The sequence below is a fragment of the Salmo salar genome, chromosome 23 (assembly GCF_965601325.2).
Source record: "Salmo salar chromosome 23, fSalSal1, whole genome shotgun sequence".
Classification (NCBI taxonomy): domain Eukaryota; kingdom Metazoa; phylum Chordata; class Actinopteri; order Salmoniformes; family Salmonidae; genus Salmo; species Salmo salar.
Window position 1 is genome coordinate 42,452,965 of NC_138313.1, and position 19,989 is coordinate 42,472,953.

Consider the following 19,989-nt stretch of genomic DNA (forward strand, 5'->3'; position numbering starts at 1 on the left):
GATTGCAACAACTGTTGATGCTGAGAATGCAACACAAACCGCTGGTGCAAATGCTCTTTTCAAGATGCTCCACCTTGATCACAACTACTTATACACCAAGACTATACTTTCAGGGATCATTTCTATAGTTCGTTACTTGAGAAATGTGTGTCTAAAGTGATAGGTCTCGCTATCCATGATGACGATACAAGATATTCCCGTTCAGAGCATGAATCTGGTGGCTAGATATGACTTTGCTCATGTTTCTTCCACCTTTGATGATCTTTCCTTGTTCTTCAATGAACATGGATGAAGGGAATATGTTCTGAGTGGATGTTCACCCTGTACAATAAAGCTTACTGAAATGTCTCCCAAATCCTCATCGTTAATAAAAGAAATCCTATTGAATCAGTCCTGATACCCCAGCAAAAATCTTTTCAGTTTTCTGATTTTCATTTATCTCCATGTCCAGGCCTTATATTTAGCTTCACAATCAGGTGTTTTACCATTTTCCTTTCAGGACAACCTTTGACCTTCCTTTGATCTTCTACATAGAATAACCCCATAACTTCTAACAACTCTTGTGTAGCTTGGGAGAGTCATAGAGCTAATCATGTCACATGTGCATGTTCGTTAGAGTCTCAGCTTTTCATAGATAGCTTTTGGGGGTTTGTAATTCAAACCATTCTGACTCTACAGATGTTTTTGTAAAAAAAAGACCCGGACCTGGGCCCCTTTGAGATATGTCTTTGTCTCACAAACACAGCTCTATCTCAGCCCCCATTAATCGCACAGACTAACTCTTGGTACCACTGGATGCGGAAGACAAAGACAGATCTGATGGTACAACCCATACGTCTATAGCTAAAACTGACAATGTTGAAAAGGGGGTAGAATTCCACAAAAATAACTTGCTTTGAAATATGGATGGATGTCCACCAACATTAGGTCATATTTTACCTGTTGGCAACCAGCATCGCTGACCATCTTTCTCATTTGTGGAACCTAGCAATTCTCCATACTTAACATAATTTGATTGCAACAACTGTTGATGCTGAGAATGCAACACAAACCGCTGGTGCAAATGCTCTTTTCAAGATGCTCCACCTTGATCACAACTACTTATACACCAAGACTATACTTTCAGGGATCATTTCTATAGTTCGTTACTTGAGAAATGTGTGCCTAAAGTGATAGGTCTCGCTATCCATGATGACGATACAAGATATTCCCGTTCAGAGCATGAATCTGGTGGCTAGATATGACTTTGCTCATGTTTCTTCCACCTTTGATGATCTTTCCTTGTTCTTCAATGAACATGGATGAAGGGAATATGTTCTGAGTGGATGTTCACCCTGTACAATAAAGCTTACTGAAATGTCTCCCAAATCCTCATCGTTAATAAAAGAAATCCTATTGAATCAGTCCTGATACCCCAGCAAAAATCTTTTCAGTTTTCTGATTTTCATTTATCTCCATGTCCAGGCCTTATATTTAGCTTCACAATCAGGTGTTTTACCATTTTCCTTTCAGGACAACCTTTGACCTTCCTTTGATCTTCTACATAGAATAACCCCATAACTTCTAACAACTCTTGTGTAGCTTGGGAGAGTCATAGAGCTAATCATGTCACATGTGCATGTTCGTTAGAGTCTCAGCTTTTCATAGATAGCTTTTGGGGGTTTGTAATTCAAACCATTCTGACTCTACAGATGTTTTTGTAAAAAAAAGACCCGGACCTGGGCCCCTTTGAGATATGTCTTTGTCTCACAAACACAGCTCTATCTCAGCCCCCATTAATCGCACAGACTAACTCTTGGTACCACTGGATGCGGAAGACAAAGACAGATCTGATGGTACAACCCATACGTCTATAGCTAAAACTGACAATGTTGAAAAGGGGGTAGAATTCCACAAAAATAACTTGCTTTGAAATATGGATGGATGTCCACCAACATTAGGTCATATTTTACCTGTTGGCAACCAGCATCGCTGACCATCTTTCTCATTTGTGGAACCTAGCAATTCTCCATACTTAACATAATTTGATTGCAACAACTGTTGATGCTGAGAATGCAACACAAACCGCTGGTGCAAATGCTCTTTTCAAGATGCTCCACCTTGATCACAACTACTTATACACCAAGACTATACTTTCAGGGATCATTTCTATAGTTCGTTACTTGAGAAATGTGTGCCTAAAGTGATAGGTCTCGCTATCCATGATGACGATACAAGATATTCCCGTTCAGAGCATGAATCTGGTGGCTAGATATGACTTTGCTCATGTTTCTTCCACCTTTGATGATCTTTCCTTGTTCTTCAATGAACATGGATGAAGGGAATATGTTCTGAGTGGATGTTCACCCTGTACAATAAAGCTTACTGAAATGTCTCCCAAATCCTCATCGTTAATAAAAGAAATCCTATTGAATCAGTCCTGATACCCCAGCAAAAATCTTTTCAGTTTTCTGATTTTCATTTATCTCCATGTCCAGGCCTTATATTTAGCTTCACAATCAGGTGTTTTACCATTTTCCTTTCAGGACAACCTTTGACCTTCCTTTGATCTTCTACATAGAATAACCCCATAACTTCTAACAACTCTTGTGTAGCTTGGGAGAGTCATAGACCTAATCATGTCACATGTGCATGTTCGTTAGAGTCTCAGCTTTTCATAGATAGCTTTTAGGGGTTTGTTATTCAAACCATTCTGACTCTACAGATGTTTTTGTAAAAAAAGACCCGGACCTGGGCCCCTTTGAGATACGTCTTTGTCTCACAAACACAGCTCTATCTCAGCCCCCGTTAATCACACAGACTAACTCTTGGTACCACTGGATGCGGAAGACAAAGACAGATCTGATGGTACAACCCATACGTCTATAGCTAAAACAGACAATGTTGAAAAGGGGGTAGAATTCCACAAAAATAACTTGCTTTGAAATATGGATGGATGTCCACCAACATTAGCTCATATTTTACCTGTTGGCAACCAGCATCGCTGACCATCTTTCTCATTTGTGGAACCTAGCAATTCTCCATAATTAACATAATTTGATTGCAACAACTGTTGATGCTGAGAATGCAACACAAACCGCTGGTGCAAATGCTCTTTTCAAGATGCTCCACCTTGATCACAACTACTTATACACCAAGACTATACTTTCAGGGATCATTTCTATAGTTCGTTACTTGAGAAATGTGTGTCTAAAGTGGTAGGTCTCGCTATCCATGATGACGATTCAAGATATTCCCGTTCAGAGCATGAATCTGGTGGCTAGATATGACTTTGCTCATGTTTCTTCCACCTTTGATGATCTTTCCTTGTTCGTCAATGAACATGGATGAAGGGAATATGTTCTGAGTGGATGTTAACCATGTACAATAAAACTTACTGAAATGTCTCCCAAATCCTTATCGTTAGTAAAATAAATCCTATTGAATCAGTCCTGATACCCCAGCAAAAATCTTTTCAGTTTTCTGACTTTCATTTATCTCCATGTCCAGCCCTTATATTTAGCTTCACAATGAGGTGTTTTACCATTTTCCTTTCAGGACAACCTTTGACCTTCCTTTGATCTTCTACATAGAATAACCCCATAACTTCTAACAACTCTTGTGTAGCTTGGGAGCGTCATAGAGCTAATCATGTCACATGTGCATGTTCGTTAGAGTCTCAGCTTTTCATAGATAGCTTTTAGGGGTTTGTAATTCAAACCATTCTGACTCTACAGATGTTTTTGTAAAAAAAGACCCGGACCTGGGCCTCTTTGAGATACGTCTTTGTCTCACAAACACAGCTCTATCTCAGCCCCCGTTAATCACACAGACTAACTCTTGGTACCACTGGATGCGGAAGACAAAGACAGATCTGATGGTACAACCCATACGTCTATAGCTAAAACAGACAATGTTGAAAAGGGGGTAGAATTCCACAAAAATAACTTGCTTTGAAATATGGATGGATGTCCACCAACATTAGGTCATATTTTACCTGTTGGCAACCAGCATCGCTGACCATCTTTCTCATTTGTGGAACCTAGCAATTCTCCATAATTAACATAATTTGATTGCAACAACTGTTGATGCTGAGAATGCAACACAAACCGCTGGTGCAAATGCTCTTTTCAAGATGCTCCACCTTGATCACAACTACTTATACACCAAGACTATACTTTCAGGGATCATTTCTATAGTTCGTTACTTGAGAAATGTGTGTCTAAAGTGGTAGGTCTCTCTATCCATGATGACGATTCAAGATTTTCCCGTTCAGAGCATGAATCTGGTGGCTAGATATGACTTTGCTCATGTTTCTTCCACCTTTGATGATCTTTCCTTGTTCGTCAATGAACATGGATGAAGGGAATATGTTCTGAGTGGATGTTAACCATGTACAATAAAACTTACTGAAATGTCTCCCAAATCCTCATCGTTAATAAAATAAATCCTATTGAATCAGTCCTGATACCCCAGCAAAAATCTTTTCAGTTTTCTGACTTTCATTTATCTCCATGTCCAGCCCTTATATTTAGCTTCACAATAAGGTGTTTTACCATTTTCCTTTCAGGACAACCTTTGACCTTCCTTTGATCTTCTACATAGAATAACCCCATAACTTCTAACAACTCTTGTGTAGCTTGGGAGAGTCATAGAGCTAATCATGTCACATGTGCATGTTCGTTAGAGTCTCAGCTTTTCATAGATAGCTTTTAGGGGTTTGTAATTCAAACCATTCTGACTCTACAGATGTTTTTGTAAAAAAAGACCCAGACCTGGGCCCCTTTGAGATACATCTTTCTCTCACAAACACAGCTCTATCTCAGCCCCCGTTAATCACACAGACTAACTCTTGGTACCACTGGATGCGGAAGACAAAGACAGATCTGATGGTACAACCCATACGTCTATAGCTAAAACAGACAATGTTGAAAAGGGGGTAGAATTCCACAAAAATAACTTGCTTTGAAATATGGATGGATGTCCACCAACATTAGCTCACATTTTACCTGTTGGCAACCAGCATCGCTGACCATCTTTCTCATTTGTGGAACCTAGCAATTCTCCATAATTAACATCATTTGATTGCAACAACTGTTGATGCTGAGAATGCAACACAAACCGCTGGTGCAAATGCTCTTTTCAAGATGCTCCACCTTGATCACAACTACTTATACACCAAGACTATACTTTCAGGGATCATTTCTATAGTTCGTTACTTGAGAAATGTGTGTCTAAAGTGATAGGTCTCGCTATCCATGATGACGATACAAGATATTCCCGTTCAGAGCATGAATCTGGTGGCTAGATATGACTTTGCTCATGTTTCTTCCACCTTTGATGATCTTTCCTTGTTCTTCAATGAACATGGATGAAGGGAATATGTTCTGAGTGGATGTTCACCCTGTACAATAAAGCTTACTGAAATGTCTCCCAAATCCTCATCGTTAATAAAAGAAATCCTATTGAATCAGTCCTGATACCCCAGCAAAAATCTTTTCAGTTTTCTGATTTTCATTTATCTCCATGTCCAGGCCTTATATTTAGCTTCACAATCAGGTGTTTTACCATTTTCCTTTCAGGACAACCTTTGACCTTCCTTTGATCTTCTACATAGAATAACCCCATAACTTCTAACAACTCTTGTGTAGCTTGGGAGAGTCATAGAGCTAATCATGTCACATGTGCATGTTCGTTAGAGTCTCAGCTTTTCATAGATAGCTTTTAGGGGTTTGTAATTCAAACCATTCTGACTCTACAGATGTTTTTGTAAAAAAAGACCCGGACCTGGGCCTCTTTGAGATACGTCTTTGTCTCACAAACACAGCTCTATCTCAGCCCCCGTTAATCACACAGACTAACTCTTGGTACCACTGGATGCGGAAGACAAAGACAGATCTGATGGTACAACCCATACGTCTATAGCTAAAACAGACAATGTTGAAAAGGGGGTAGAATTCCACAAGAATAACTTGCTTTGAAATATGGATGGATGTCCACCAACATTAGCTCATATTTTACCTGTTGGCAACTAGCATCGCTGACCATCTTTCTCATTTGTGGAACCTAGTAATTCTCCATAATTAACATCATTTGATTGCAACAACTGTTGATGCTGAGAATGCAACACAAACTGCTGGTGCAAATGCTCTTTTCAAGATGCTCCACCTTGATCACAACTACTTATACACCAAGACTATACTTTCAGGGATCATTTCTATAGTTCGTTACTTGAGAAATGTGTGTCTAAAGTGGTAGGTCTCGCTATCCATGATGACGATTCAAGATATTCCCGTTCAGAGCATGAATCTGGTGGCTAGATATGACTTTGCTCATGTTTCTTCCACCTTTGATGATCTTTCCTTGTTCGTCAATGAACATGGATGAAGGGAATATGTTCTGAGTGGATGTTAACCATGTACAATAAAACTTACTGAATTGTCTCCCAAATCCTCATCGTTAATAAAATAAATCCTATTGAATCAGTCCTGATACCCCAGCAAAAATCTTTTCAGTTTTCTGACTTTCATTTATCTCCATGTCCAGCCCTTATATTTAGCTTCACAATAAGGTGTTTTACCATTTTCCTTTCAGGACAACCTTTGACCTTCCTTTGATCTTCTACATAGAATAACCCCATAACTTCTAACAACTCTTGTGTAGCTTGGGAGAGTCATAGAGCTAATCATGTCACATGTGCATGTTCGTTAGAGTCTCAGCTTTTCATAGATAGCTTTTAGGGGTTTGTAATTCAAACCATTCTGACTCTACAGATGTTTTTGTAAAAAAAGACCCGGACCTGGGCCTCTTTGAGATACGTCTTTGTCTCACAAACACAGCTCTATCTCAGCCCCCGTTAATCACACAGACTAACTCTTGGTACCACTGGATGCGGAAGACAAAGACAGATCTGATGGTACAACCCATACGTCTATAGCTAAAACAGACAATGTTGAAAAGGGGGTAGAATTCCACAAAAATAACTTGCTTTGAAATATGGATGGATGTCCACCAACATTAGCTCATATTTTACCTGTTGGCAACTAGCATCGCTGACCATCTTTCTCATTTGTGGAACCTAGTAATTCTCCATAATTAACATAATTTGATTGCAACAACTGTTGATGCTGAGAATGCAACACAAACTGCTGGTGCAAATGCTCTTTTCAAGATGCTCCACCTTGATCACAACTACTTATACACCAAGACTATACTTTCAGGGATCATTTCTATAGTTCGTTACTTGAGAAATGTGTGTCTAAAGTGGTAGGTCTTGCTATCCATGATGACGATTCAAGATATTCCCGTTCAGAGCATAAATCTGGTGGCTAGATATGACTTTGCTCATGTTTCTTCCACCTTTGATGATCTTTCCTTGTTCTTCAATGAGCATGGATGAAGGGAATATGTTCTGAGTGGATGTTAACCATGTACAATAAAACTTACTGAAATGTCTCCCAAATCCTCATCGTTAATAAAATAAATCCTATTGAATCAGTCCTGATACCCCAGCAAAAATCTTTTCAGTTTTCTGATTTTCATTTATCTCCATGTCCAGGCCTTATATTTAGCTTCACAATGAGGTGTTTTACCATTTTCCTTTCATGACAACCTTTGACCTTCCTTTGATCTTCTACATAGAATAACCCCATAACTTCTAACAACTCTTGTGTAGCTTGGGAGAGTCATAGAGCTAATCATGTCACATGTGCATGTTCGTTAGAGTCTCAGCTTTTCATAGATAGCTTTTAGGGGTTTGTAATTCAAACCATTCTGACTCTACAGATGTTTTTGTAAAAAAAGACCCGGACCTGGGCCTCTTTGAGATACGTCTTTGTCTCACAAACACAGCTCTATCTCAGCCACCGTTAATCACACAGACTAACTCTTGGTACCACTGGATGCGGAAGACAAAGACAGATCTGATGGTACAACCCATACGTCTATAGCTAAAACAGACAATGTTGAAAAGGGGGTAGAATTCCACAAAAATAACTTGCTTTGAAATATGGATGGATGTCCACCAACATTAGCTCATATTTTACCTGTTGGCAACTAGCATCGCTGACCATCTTTCTCATTTGTGGAACCTAGTAATTCTCCATAATTAACATAATTTGATTGCAACAACTGTTGATGCTGAGAATGCAACACAAACTGCTGGTGCAAATGCTCTTTTCAAGATGCTCCACCTTGATCACAACTACTTATACACCAAGACTATACTTTCAGGGATCATTTCTATAGTTCGTTACTTGAGAAATGTGTGTCTAAAGTGGTAGGTCTCGCTATCCATGATGACGATTCAAGATATTCCCGTTCAGAGCATGAATCTGGTGGCTAGATATGACTTTGCTCATGTTTCTTCCACCTTTGATGATCTTTCCTTGTTCGTCAATGAACATGGATGAAGGGAATATGTTCTGAGTGGATGTTAACCATGTACAATAAAACTTACTGAATTGTCTCCCAAATCCTCATCGTTAATAAAATAAATCCTATTGAATCAGTCCTGATACCCCAGCAAAAATCTTTTCAGTTTTCTGACTTTCATTTATCTCCATGTCCAGCCCTTATATTTAGCTTCACAATAAGGTGTTTTACCATTTTCCTTTCAGGACAACCTTTGACCTTCCTTTGATCTTCTACATAGAATAACCCCATAACTTCTAACAACTCTTGTGTAGCTTGGGAGAGTCATAGAGCTAATCATGTCACATGTGCATGTTCGTTAGAGTCTCAGCTTTTCATAGATAGCTTTTAGGGGTTTGTAATTCAAACCATTCTGACTCTACAGATGTTTTTGTAAAAAAAGACCCGGACCTGGGCCTCTTTGAGATACGTCTTTGTCTCACAAACACAGCTCTATCTCAGCCCCCGTTAATCACACAGACTAACTCTTGGTACCACTGGATGCGGAAGACAAAGACAGATCTGATGGTACAACCCATACGTCTATAGCTAAAACAGACAATGTTGAAAAGGGGGTAGAATTCCACAAAAATAACTTGCTTTGAAATATGGATGGATGTCCACCAACATTAGCTCATATTTTACCTTTTGGCAACTAGCATCGCTGATCATCTTTCTCATTTGTGGAACCTAGTAATTCTCCATAATTAACATAATTTGATTGCAACAACTGTTGATGCTGAGAATGCAACACAAACTGCTGGTGCAAATGCTCTTTTCAAGATGCTCCACCTTGATCACAACTACTTATACACCAAGACTATACTTTCAGGGATCATTTCTATAGTTCGTTACTTGAGAAATGTGTGTCTAAAGTGGTAGGTCTTGCTATCCATGATGACGATTCAAGATATTCCCGTTCAGAGCATAAATCTGGTGGCTAGATATGACTTTGCTCATGTTTCTTCCACCTTTGATGATCTTTCCTTGTTCTTCAATGAGCATGGATGAAGGGAATATGTTCTGAGTGGATGTTAACCATGTACAATAAAACTTACTGAAATGTCTCCCAAATCCTCATCGTTAATAAAATAAATCCTATTGAATCAGTCCTGATACCCCAGCAAAAATCTTTTCAGTTTTCTGACTTTCATTTATCTCCATGTCCAGCCCTTATATTTAGCTTCACAATAAGGTGTTTTACCATTTTCCTTTCAGGACAACCTTTGACCTTCCTTTGATCTTCTACATAGAATAACCCCATAACTTCTAACAACTCTTGTGTAGCTTGGGAGAGTCATAGAGCTAATCATGTCACATGTGCATGTTCGTTAGAGTCTCAGCTTTTCATAGATAGCTTTTAGGGGTTTGTAATTCAAACCATTCTGACTCTACAGAAGTTTTTGTAAAAAAAAGACCCGGACCTGGGCCCCTTTGAGATATGTCTTTGTCTCCCAAACACAGCTCTATCTCAGCCCCCGTTAATCACACAGACTAACTCTTGGTACCACTGGATGCGGAAGACAAAGACAGATCTGATGGTACAACCCATACGTCTATAGCTAAAACTGACAATGTTGAAAAGGGGGTAGAATTCCACAAAAATAACTTGCTTTGAAATATGGATGGATGTCCACCAACATTAGGTCATATTTTACCTGTTGGCAACCAGCATCGCTGACCATCTTTCTCATTTGTGGAACCTAGAAATTATCCATAATTAACATCATTTGATTGCAACAACTGTTGATGCTGAGAATGCAACACAAACCGCTGGTGCAAATGCTCTTTTCAAGATGCTCCACCTTGATCACAACTACTTATACACCAAGACTATACTTTCAGGGATCATTTCTATAGTTCGTTACTTGAGAAATGTGTGTCTAAAGTGGTAGGTCTCGCTATCCATGATGGTGATTCAAGATATTCCCGTTCAGAACATGAATCTGGTGGCTAGAAATGACTTTGCTCATGTTTCTTTCACCTTTGATGATCTTTCCTTGTTCTTCAATGATCATGGATGAAGGGAATATGTTCTGAGTGGATGTTCACCCTGTACAATAAAACTTACTGAAATGTCTTCCAAATCCTCATCGTTAATAAAATAAATCCTATTGAATCAGTCCTGATACCCCAGCAAAAATCTTTTCAGTTTTCTGATTTTCATTTATCTCCATGTCCAGGCCTTATATTTAGCTTCACAATGAGGTGTTTTACCATTTTCCTTTCAGGACAACCTTTGACCTTCCTTTGATCTTCTACATAGAATAACCCCATAACTTCTAACAACTCTTGTGTAGCTTGGGAGCGTCATAGAGCTAATCATGTCACATGTGCATGTTCGTTAGAGTCTCAGCTTTTCATAGATAGCTTTTAGGGGTTTGTAATTCAAACCATTCTGACTCTACAGATGTTTTTGTAAAAAAAAAGACCCGGACCTGGGCCCCTTTGAGATATGTCTTTGTCTCACAAACACAGCTCTATCTCAGCCCCCGTTAATCACACAGACTAACTCTTGGTACCACTGGATGCGGAAGACAAAAACAGATCTGATGGTACAACCCATACGTCTATAGCTAAAACTGACAATGTTGAAAAGGGGGTAGAATTCCACAAAAATAACTTGCTTTGAAATATGGATGGATGTCCACCAACATTAGGTCATATTTTACCTGTTGGCAACCAGCATCGCTGACCATCTTTCTCATTTGTGGAACCTAGCAATTCTCCATAATTAACATAATTTGATTGCAACAACTGTTGATGCTGAGAATGCAACACAAACCGCTGGTGCAAATGCTCTTTTCAAGATGCTCCACCTTGATCACAACTACTTATACACCAAGACTATACTTTCAGGGATAATTTCTATAGTTCGTTACTTGAGAAATGTGTGTCTAAAGTGGTAGGTCTCGCTATCCATGATGACGATTCAAGATATTCCCGTTCAGAGCATGAATCTGGTGGCTAGATATGACTTTGCTCATGTTTCTTCCACCTTTGATGATCTTTCCTTGTTCTTCAATGAACATGGATGAAGGGAATATGTTCTGAGTGGATGTTCACCCTGTACAATAAAACTTACTGAAATGTCTCCCAAATCCTCATATTTAATAAAAGAAATCCTATTGAATCAGTCCTGATACCCCAGCAAAAATCTTTTCAGTTTTCTGATTTTCATTTATCTCCATGTCCAGGCCTTATATTTAGCTTCACAATGAGGTGTTTACCATTTTCCTTTCAGGACAACCTTTGACCTTCCTTTGATCTTCTACATAGAATAACCCCATAACTTCTAACAACGCTTGTGTAGCTTGAGAGCGTCATAGAGCTATTCATGTCACATGTGCATGTTCGTTAGAGTCTCAGCTTTTCATAGATAGCTTTTAGGGGTTTGTAATTCAAACCATTCTGACTCTACAGATGTTTTTGTAAAAAAAAGACCCGGACCTGGGCCCCTTTGAGATATGTCTTTGTCTCCCAAACACAGCTCTATCTCAGCCCCCGTTAATCACACAGACTAACTCTTGGTACCACTGGATGCGGAAGACAAAGACAGATCTGATGGTACAACCCATACGTCTATAGCTAAAACTGACAATGTTGAAAAGGGGGTAGAATTCCACAAAAATAACTTGCTTTGAAATATGGATGGATGTCCACCAACATTAGGTCATATTTTACCTGTTGGCAACCAGCATCGCTGACCATCTTTCTCATTTGTGGAACCTAGCAATTCTCCATAATTAACATAATTTGATTGCAACAACTGTTGATGCTGAGAATGCAACACAATCCGCTGGTGCAAATGCTCTTTTCAAGATGCTCCACCTTGATCACAACTACTTATACACCAAGACTATACTTTCAGGAATCATTTCTATAATTCGTTACTTGAGAAATGTGTGTCTAAAGTGGTAGGTCTCGCTATCCATGATGACGATTCAAGATATTCCCGTTCAGAACATGAATCTGGTGGCTAGAAATGACTTTGCTCATGTTTCTTCCACCTTTGATGATCTTTCCTTGTTCTTCAATGATCATGGATGAAGGGAATATGTTCTGAGTGGATGTTCACCCTGTACAATAAAACTTACTGAAATGTCTCCCAAATCCTCATCGTTAATAAAATAAATCCTATTGAATCAGTCCTGATACCCCAGCAAAAATCTTTTCAGTTTTCTGATTTTCATTTATCTCCATGTCCAGGCCTTATATTTAGCTTCACAATGAGGTGTTTTACCATTTTCCTTTCAGGACAACCTTTGACCTTCCTTTGATCTTCTACATAGAATAACCCCATAACTTCTAACAACTCTTGTGTAGCTTGGGAGCGTCATAGAGCTAATCATGTCACATGTGCATGTTCGTTAGAGTCTCAGCTTTTCATAGATAGCTTTTAGGGGTTTGTAATTCAAACCATTCTGACTCTACAGATGTTTTTGTAAAAAAAAGACCCGGACCTGGGCCCCTTTGAGATATGTCTTTGTCTCCCAAACACAGCTCTATCTCAGCCCCCGTTAATCACACAGACTAACTCTTGGTACCACTGGATGCGGAAGACAAAGACAGATCTGATGGTACAACCCATACGTCTATAGCTAAAACTGACAATGTTGAAAAGGGGGTAGAATTCCACAAAAATAACTTGCTTTGAAATATGGATGGATGTCCACCAACATTAGGTCATATTTTACCTGTTGGCAACCAGCATCGCTGACCATCTTTCTCATTTGTGGAACCTAGCAATTCTCCATAATTAACATCATTTGATTGCAACAACTGTTGATGCTGAGAATGCAACACAAACCGCTGGTGCAAATGCTCTTTTCAAGATGCTCCACCTTGATCACAACTACTTATACACCAAGACTATACTTTCAGGGATCATTTCTATAGTTCGTTACTTGAGAAATGTGTGTCTAAAGTGGTAGGTCTCGCTATCCATGATGGCGATTCAAGATATTCCCGTTCAGAACATGAATCTGGTGGCTAGAAATGACTTTGCTCATGTTTCTTTCACCTTTGATGATCTTTCCTTGTTCTTCAATGATCATGGATGAAGGGAATATGTTCTGAGTGGATGTTCACCCTGTACAATAAAACTTACTGAAATGTCTCCAGAATCCTCATCGTTAATAAAATAAATCCTATTGAATCAGTCCTGATACATCAGCAAAAATCTTTTCAGTTTTCTGACTTTCATATATCTCCATGTCCAGCCCTTATATTTAGCTTCACAATGAGGTGTTTTACCATTTTCCTTTCAGGACAACCTTTGACCTTCCTTTGATCTTCTACATAGAATAACCCCATAACTTCTAACAACTCTTGTGTAGCTTGGGAGCGTCATAGAGCTAATCATGTCACATGTGCATGTTCGTTAGAGTCTCAGCTTTTCATAGATAGCTTTTAGGGGTTTGTAATTCAAACCATTCTGACTCTACAGATGTTTTTGTAAAAAAAAGACCCGGACCTGGGCCCCAATGAGATATGTCTTTGTCTCACAAACACAGCTCTATCTCAGCCCCCGTTAATCACACAGACTAACTCTTGGTACCACTGGATGCGGAAGACAAAGACAGATCTGATGGTACAACCCATACGTCTATAGCTAAAACTGACAATGTTGAAAAGGGGGTAGAATTCCACAAAAATAACTTGCTTTGAAATATGGATGGATGTCCACCAACATTAGGTCATATTTTACCTGTTGGCAACCAGCATCGCTGACCATCTTTCTCATTTGTGGAACCTAGCAATTCTCCATAATTAACATCATTTGATTGCAACAACTGTTGATGCTGAGAATGCAACACAATCCGCTGGTGCAAATGCTCTTTTCAAGATGCTCCACCTTGATCACAACTACTTATACACCAAGACTATACTTTCAGGAATCATTTCTATAATTCGTTACTTGAGAAATGTGTGTCTAAAGTGGTAGGTCTCGCTATCCATGATGACGATTCAAGATATTCCCGTTCAGAACATGAATCTGGTGGCTAGAAATGACTTTGCTCATGTTTCTTCCACCTTTGATGATCTTTCCTTGTTCTTCAATGATCATGGATGAAGGGAATATGTTCTGAGTGGATGTTCACCCTGTACAATAAAACTTACTGAAATGTCTCCCAAATCCTCATCGTTAATAAAATAAATCCTATTGAATCAGTCCTGATACCCCAGCAAAAATCTTTTCAGTTTTCTGATTTTCATTTATCTCCATGTCCAGGCCTTATATTTAGCTTCACAATGAGGTGTTTTACCATTTTCCTTTCAGGACAACCTTTGACCTTCCTTTGATCTTCTACATAGAATAACCCCATAACTTCTAACAACTCTTGTGTAGCTTGGGAGCGTCATAGAGCTAATCATGTCACATGTGCATGTTCGTTAGAGTCTCAGCTTTTCATAGATAGCTTTTAGGGGTTTGTAATTCAAACCATTCTGACTCTACAGATGTTTTTGTAAAAAAAAGACCCGGACCTGGGCCCCTTTGAGATATGTCTTTGTCTCCCAAACACAGCTCTATCTCAGCCCCCGTTAATCACACAGACTAACTCTTGGTACCACTGGATGCGGAAGACAAAGACAGATCTGATGGTACAACCCATACGTCTATAGCTAAAACTGACAATGTTGAAAAGGGGGTAGAATTCCACAAAAATAACTTGCTTTGAAATATGGATGGATGTCCACCAACATTAGGTCATATTTTACCTGTTGGCAACCAGCATCGCTGACCATCTTTCTCATTTGTGGAACCTAGCAATTCTCCATAATTAACATCATTTGATTGCAACAACTGTTGATGCTGAGAATGCAACACAAACCGCTGGTGCAAATGCTCTTTTCAAGATGCTCCACCTTGATCACAACTACTTATACACCAAGACTATACTTTCAGGGATCATTTCTATAGTTCGTTACTTGAGAAATGTGTGTCTAAAGTGGTAGGTCTCGCTATCCATGATGGCGATTCAAGATATTCCCGTTCAGAACATGAATCTGGTGGCTAGAAATGACTTTGCTCATGTTTCTTTCACCTTTGATGATCTTTCCTTGTTCTTCAATGATCATGGATGAAGGGAATATGTTCTGAGTGGATGTTCACCCTGTACAATAAAACTTACTGAAATGTCTCCAGAATCCTCATCGTTAATAAAATAAATCCTATTGAATCAGTCCTGATACCTCAGCAAAAATCTTTTCAGTTTTCTGACTTTCATATATCTCCATGTCCAGCCCTTATATTTAGCTTCACAATGAGGTGTTTTACCATTTTCCTTTCAGGACAACCTTTGACCTTCCTTTGATCTTCTACATAGAATAACCCCATAACTTCTAACAACTCTTGTGTAGCTTGGGAGCGTCATAGAGCTAATCATGTCACATGTGCATGTTCGTTAGAGTCTCAGCTTTTCATAGATAGCTTTTAGGGGTTTGTAATTCAAACCATTCTGACTCTACAGATGTTTTTGTAAAAAAAAGACCCGGACCTGGGCCCCTTTGAGATATGTCTTTGTCTCCCAAACACAGCTCTATCTCAGCCCCCGTTAATCACACAGACTAACTCTTGGTACCACTGGATGCGGAAGACAAAGACAGATCTGATGGTACAACCCATACGTCTATAGCTAAAACTGACAATGTTGAAAAGGGGGTAGAATTCCACAAAAATAACTTGCTTTGAAATATGGATGGATGTCCACCAACATTAGGTCATATTTTACCTGTTGGCAACCAGCATCGCTGACCATCTTTCTCATTTGTGGAACCTAGCAATTCTCCATAATTAACATCATTTGATTGCAACAACTGTTGATGCTGAGAATGCAACACAAACCGCTGGTGCAAATGCTCTTTTCAAGATGCTCCACCTTGATCACAACTACTTATACACCAAGACTATACTTTCAGGGATCATTTCTATAGTTCGTTACTTGAGAAATGTGTGTCTAAAGTGGTAGGTCTCGCTATCCATGATGGCGATTCAAGATATTCCCGTTCAGAACATGAATCTGGTGGCTAGAAATGACTTTGCTCATGTTTCTTTCACCTTTGATGATCTTTCCTTGTTCTTCAATGATCATGGATGAAGGGAATATGTTCTGAGTGGATGTTCACCCTGTACAATAAAACTTACTGAAATGTCTCCAGAATCCTCATCGTTAATAAAATAAATCCTATTGAATCAGTCCTGATACCTCAGCAAAAATCTTTTCAGTTTTCTGACTTTCATATATCTCCATGTCCAGCCCTTATATTTAGCTTCACAATGAGGTGTTTTACCATTTTCCTTTCAGGACAACCTTTGACCTTCCTTTGATCTTCTACATAGAATAACCCCATAACTTCTAACAACTCTTGTGTAGCTTGGGAGCGTCATAGAGCTAATCATGTCACATGTGCATGTTCGTTAGAGTCTCAGCTTTTCATAGATAGCTTTTAGGGGTTTGTAATTCAAACCATTCTGACTCTACAGATGTTTTTGTAAAAAAAAGACCCGGACCTGGGCCCCTTTGAGATATGTCTTTGTCTCCCAAACACAGCTCTATCTCAGCCCCCGTTAATCACACAGACTAACTCTTGGTACCACTGGATGCGGAAGACAAAGACAGATCTGATGGTACAACCCATACGTCTATAGCTAAAACTGACAATGTTGAAAAGGGGGTAGAATTCCACAAAAATAACTTGCTTTGAAATATGGATGGATGTCCACCAACATTAGGTCATATTTTACCTGTTGGCAACCAGCATCGCTGACCATCTTTCTCATTTGTGGAACCTAGCAATTCTCCATAATTAACATCATTTGATTGCAACAACTGTTGATGCTGAGAATGCAACACAAACCGCTGGTGCAAATGCTCTTTTCAAGATGCTCCACCTTGATCACAACTACTTATACACCAAGACTATACTTTCAGGGATCATTTCTATAGTTCGTTACTTGAGAAATGTGTGTCTAAAGTGGTAGGTCTCGCTATCCATGATGGCGATTCAAGATATTCCCGTTCAGAACATGAATCTGGTGGCTAGAAATGACTTTGCTCATGTTTCTTTCACCTTTGATGATCTTTCCTTGTTCTTCAATGATCATGGATGAAGGGAATATGTTCTGAGTGGATGTTCACCCTGTACAATAAAACTTACTGAAATGTCTCCAGAATCCTCATCGTTAATAAAATAAATCCTATTGAATCAGTCCTGATACCTCAGCAAAAATCTTTTCAGTTTTCTGACTTTCATATATCTCCATGTCCAGCCCTTATATTTAGCTTCACAATGAGGTGTTTTACCATTTTCCTTTCAGGACAACCTTTGACCTTCCTTTGATCTTCTACATAGAATAACCCCATAACTTCTAACAACTCTTGTGTAGCTTGGGAGCGTCATAGAGCTAATCATGTCACATGTGCATGTTCGTTAGAGTCTCAGCTTTTCATAGATAGCTTTTAGGGGTTTGTAATTCAAACCATTCTGACTCTACAGATGTTTTTGTAAAAAAAAGACCCGGACCTGGGCCCCAATGAGATATGTCTTTGTCTCCCAAACACAGCTCTATCTCAGCCCCCGTTAATCACACAGACTAACTCTTGGTACCACTGGATGCGGAAGACAAAGACAGATCTGATGGTACAACCCATACGTCTATAGCTAAAACTGACAATGTTGAAAAGGGGGTAGAATTCCACAAAAATAACTTGCTTTGAAATATGGATGGATGTCCACCAACATTAGGTCATATTTTACCTGTTGGCAACCAGCATCGCTGACCATCTTTCTCATTTGTGGAACCTAGCAATTCTCCATAATTAACATCATTTGATTGCAACAACTGTTGATGCTGAGAATGCAACACAAACCGCTGGTGCAAATGCTCTTTTCAAGATGCTCCACCTTGATCACAACTACTTATACACCAAGACTATACTTTCAGGGATCATTTCTATAGTTCGTTACTTGAGAAATGTGTGTCTAAAGTGGTAGGTCTCGCTATCCATGATGGCGATTCAAGATATTCCCGTTCAGAACATGAATCTGGTGGCTAGAAATGACTTTGCTCATGTTTCTTTCACCTTTGATGATCTTTCCTTGTTCTTCAATGATCATGGATGAAGGGAATATGTTCTGAGTGGATGTTCACCCTGTACAATAAAACTTACTGAAATGTCTCCAGAATCCTCATCGTTAATAAAATAAATCCTATTGAATCAGTCCTGATACCTCAGCAAAAATCTTTTCAGTTTTCTGACTTTCATATATCTCCATGTCCAGCCCTTATATTTAGCTTCACAATGAGGTGTTTTACCATTTTCCTTTCAGGACAACCTTTGACCTTCCTTTGATCTTCTACATAGAATAACCCCATAACTTCTAACAACTCTTGTGTAGCTTGGGAGCGTCATAGAGCTAATCATGTCACATGTGCATGTTCGTTAGAGTCTCAGCTTTTCATAGATAGCTTTTAGGGGTTTGTAATTCAAACCATTCTGACTCTACAGATGTTTTTGTAAAAAAAAGACCCGGACCTGGGCCCCAATGAGATATGTCTTTGTCTCACAAACACAGCTCTATCTCAGCCCCCGTTAATCACACAGACTAACTCTTGGTACCACTGGATGCGGAAGACAAAGACAGATCTGATGGTACAACCCATACGTCTATAGCTAAAACTGACAATGTTGAAAAGGGGGTAGAATTCCACAAAAATAACTTGCTTTGAAATATGGATGGATGTCCACCAACATTAGGTCATATTTTACCTGTTGGCAACCAGCATCGCTGACCATCTTTCTCATTTGTGGAACCTAGCAATTCTCCATAATTAACATCATTTGATTGCAACAACTGTTGATGCTGAGAATGCAACACAATCCGCTGGTGCAAATGCTCTTTTCAAGATGCTCCACCTTGATCACAACTACTTATACACCAAGACTATACTTTCAGGGATCATTTCTATAGTTCGTTACTTGAGAAATGTGTGTCTAAAGTGGTAGGTCTCGCTATCCATGATGGCGATTCAAGATATTCCCGTTCAGAACATGAATCTGGTGGCTAGAAATGACTTTGCTCATGTTTCTTTCACCTTTGATGATCTTTCCTTGTTCTTCAATGATCATGGATGAAGGGAATATGTTCTGAGTGGATGTTCACCCTGTACAATAAAACTTACTGAAATGTCTCCCAGAATCCTCATCGTTAATAAAATAAATCCTATTGAATCAGTCCTGATACCTCAGCAAAAATCTTTTCAGTTTTCTGACTTTCATATATCTCCATGTCCAGCCCTTATATTTAGCTTCACAATGAGGTGTTTTACCATTTTCCTTTCAGGACAACCTTTGACCTTCCTTTGATCTTCTACATAGAATAACCCCATAACTTCTAACAACTCTTGTGTAGCTTGGGAGCGTCATAGAGCTAATCATGTCACATGTGCATGTTCGTTAGAGTCTCAGCTTTTCATAGATAGCTTTTAGGGGTTTGTAATTCAAACCATTCTGACTCTACAGATGTTTTTGTAAAAAAAAGACCCGGACCTGGGCCCCTTTGAGATATGTCTTTGTCTCCCAAACACAGCTC

General features: G+C 39.2%; 20 non-coding genes across 20 annotated transcripts; all 20 read left to right on the forward strand.

The window, feature by feature from the left end:
* The first annotated feature begins 97 nt into the window (after window positions 1–97).
* LOC145863114 (small nucleolar RNA U3) lies at window positions 98–313 on the forward strand. The gene has a single exon (XR_014382439.1). It is a non-coding gene; the product is annotated as a small nucleolar RNA U3 (small nucleolar RNA).
* Window positions 314–1,110: 797 nt separating this feature from the next.
* On the forward strand, window positions 1,111–1,326 carry LOC145863141 (small nucleolar RNA U3). The gene has a single exon (XR_014382463.1). It is a non-coding gene; the product is annotated as a small nucleolar RNA U3 (small nucleolar RNA).
* Window positions 1,327–2,123: 797 nt separating this feature from the next.
* LOC145863142 (small nucleolar RNA U3) lies at window positions 2,124–2,339 on the forward strand. Its single transcript, XR_014382464.1, has one exon. It is a non-coding gene; the product is annotated as a small nucleolar RNA U3 (small nucleolar RNA).
* A 796-nt stretch (window positions 2,340–3,135) lies between these two features.
* LOC123729931 (small nucleolar RNA U3) lies at window positions 3,136–3,351 on the forward strand. The gene has a single exon (XR_006761630.2). It is a non-coding gene; the product is annotated as a small nucleolar RNA U3 (small nucleolar RNA).
* Window positions 3,352–4,147: 796 nt separating this feature from the next.
* Window positions 4,148–4,363, forward strand: LOC123730001 (small nucleolar RNA U3). Its single transcript, XR_006761694.2, has one exon. It is a non-coding gene; the product is annotated as a small nucleolar RNA U3 (small nucleolar RNA).
* Window positions 4,364–5,159: 796 nt separating this feature from the next.
* LOC145863122 (small nucleolar RNA U3) lies at window positions 5,160–5,375 on the forward strand. Its single transcript, XR_014382447.1, has one exon. It is a non-coding gene; the product is annotated as a small nucleolar RNA U3 (small nucleolar RNA).
* Window positions 5,376–6,171: 796 nt separating this feature from the next.
* On the forward strand, window positions 6,172–6,387 carry LOC145863135 (small nucleolar RNA U3). Its single transcript, XR_014382457.1, has one exon. It is a non-coding gene; the product is annotated as a small nucleolar RNA U3 (small nucleolar RNA).
* Window positions 6,388–7,183: 796 nt separating this feature from the next.
* On the forward strand, window positions 7,184–7,399 carry LOC123730003 (small nucleolar RNA U3). The gene has a single exon (XR_006761696.2). It is a non-coding gene; the product is annotated as a small nucleolar RNA U3 (small nucleolar RNA).
* Window positions 7,400–8,195: 796 nt separating this feature from the next.
* LOC145863136 (small nucleolar RNA U3) lies at window positions 8,196–8,411 on the forward strand. The gene has a single exon (XR_014382458.1). It is a non-coding gene; the product is annotated as a small nucleolar RNA U3 (small nucleolar RNA).
* A 796-nt stretch (window positions 8,412–9,207) lies between these two features.
* On the forward strand, window positions 9,208–9,423 carry LOC145863089 (small nucleolar RNA U3). Its single transcript, XR_014382415.1, has one exon. It is a non-coding gene; the product is annotated as a small nucleolar RNA U3 (small nucleolar RNA).
* A 797-nt stretch (window positions 9,424–10,220) lies between these two features.
* Window positions 10,221–10,436, forward strand: LOC145863097 (small nucleolar RNA U3). The gene has a single exon (XR_014382423.1). It is a non-coding gene; the product is annotated as a small nucleolar RNA U3 (small nucleolar RNA).
* Window positions 10,437–11,234: 798 nt separating this feature from the next.
* LOC145863088 (small nucleolar RNA U3) lies at window positions 11,235–11,450 on the forward strand. The gene has a single exon (XR_014382414.1). It is a non-coding gene; the product is annotated as a small nucleolar RNA U3 (small nucleolar RNA).
* A 796-nt stretch (window positions 11,451–12,246) lies between these two features.
* On the forward strand, window positions 12,247–12,462 carry LOC145863117 (small nucleolar RNA U3). The gene has a single exon (XR_014382442.1). It is a non-coding gene; the product is annotated as a small nucleolar RNA U3 (small nucleolar RNA).
* A 797-nt stretch (window positions 12,463–13,259) lies between these two features.
* Window positions 13,260–13,475, forward strand: LOC145863099 (small nucleolar RNA U3). The gene has a single exon (XR_014382425.1). It is a non-coding gene; the product is annotated as a small nucleolar RNA U3 (small nucleolar RNA).
* A 797-nt stretch (window positions 13,476–14,272) lies between these two features.
* On the forward strand, window positions 14,273–14,488 carry LOC145863118 (small nucleolar RNA U3). Its single transcript, XR_014382443.1, has one exon. It is a non-coding gene; the product is annotated as a small nucleolar RNA U3 (small nucleolar RNA).
* A 797-nt stretch (window positions 14,489–15,285) lies between these two features.
* Window positions 15,286–15,501, forward strand: LOC145863100 (small nucleolar RNA U3). The gene has a single exon (XR_014382426.1). It is a non-coding gene; the product is annotated as a small nucleolar RNA U3 (small nucleolar RNA).
* Window positions 15,502–16,298: 797 nt separating this feature from the next.
* Window positions 16,299–16,514, forward strand: LOC145863101 (small nucleolar RNA U3). Its single transcript, XR_014382427.1, has one exon. It is a non-coding gene; the product is annotated as a small nucleolar RNA U3 (small nucleolar RNA).
* Window positions 16,515–17,311: 797 nt separating this feature from the next.
* On the forward strand, window positions 17,312–17,527 carry LOC145863102 (small nucleolar RNA U3). Its single transcript, XR_014382428.1, has one exon. It is a non-coding gene; the product is annotated as a small nucleolar RNA U3 (small nucleolar RNA).
* Window positions 17,528–18,324: 797 nt separating this feature from the next.
* LOC145863103 (small nucleolar RNA U3) lies at window positions 18,325–18,540 on the forward strand. Its single transcript, XR_014382429.1, has one exon. It is a non-coding gene; the product is annotated as a small nucleolar RNA U3 (small nucleolar RNA).
* A 797-nt stretch (window positions 18,541–19,337) lies between these two features.
* Window positions 19,338–19,553, forward strand: LOC123730011 (small nucleolar RNA U3). The gene has a single exon (XR_006761704.2). It is a non-coding gene; the product is annotated as a small nucleolar RNA U3 (small nucleolar RNA).
* Window positions 19,554–19,989: the final 436 nt, after the last annotated feature.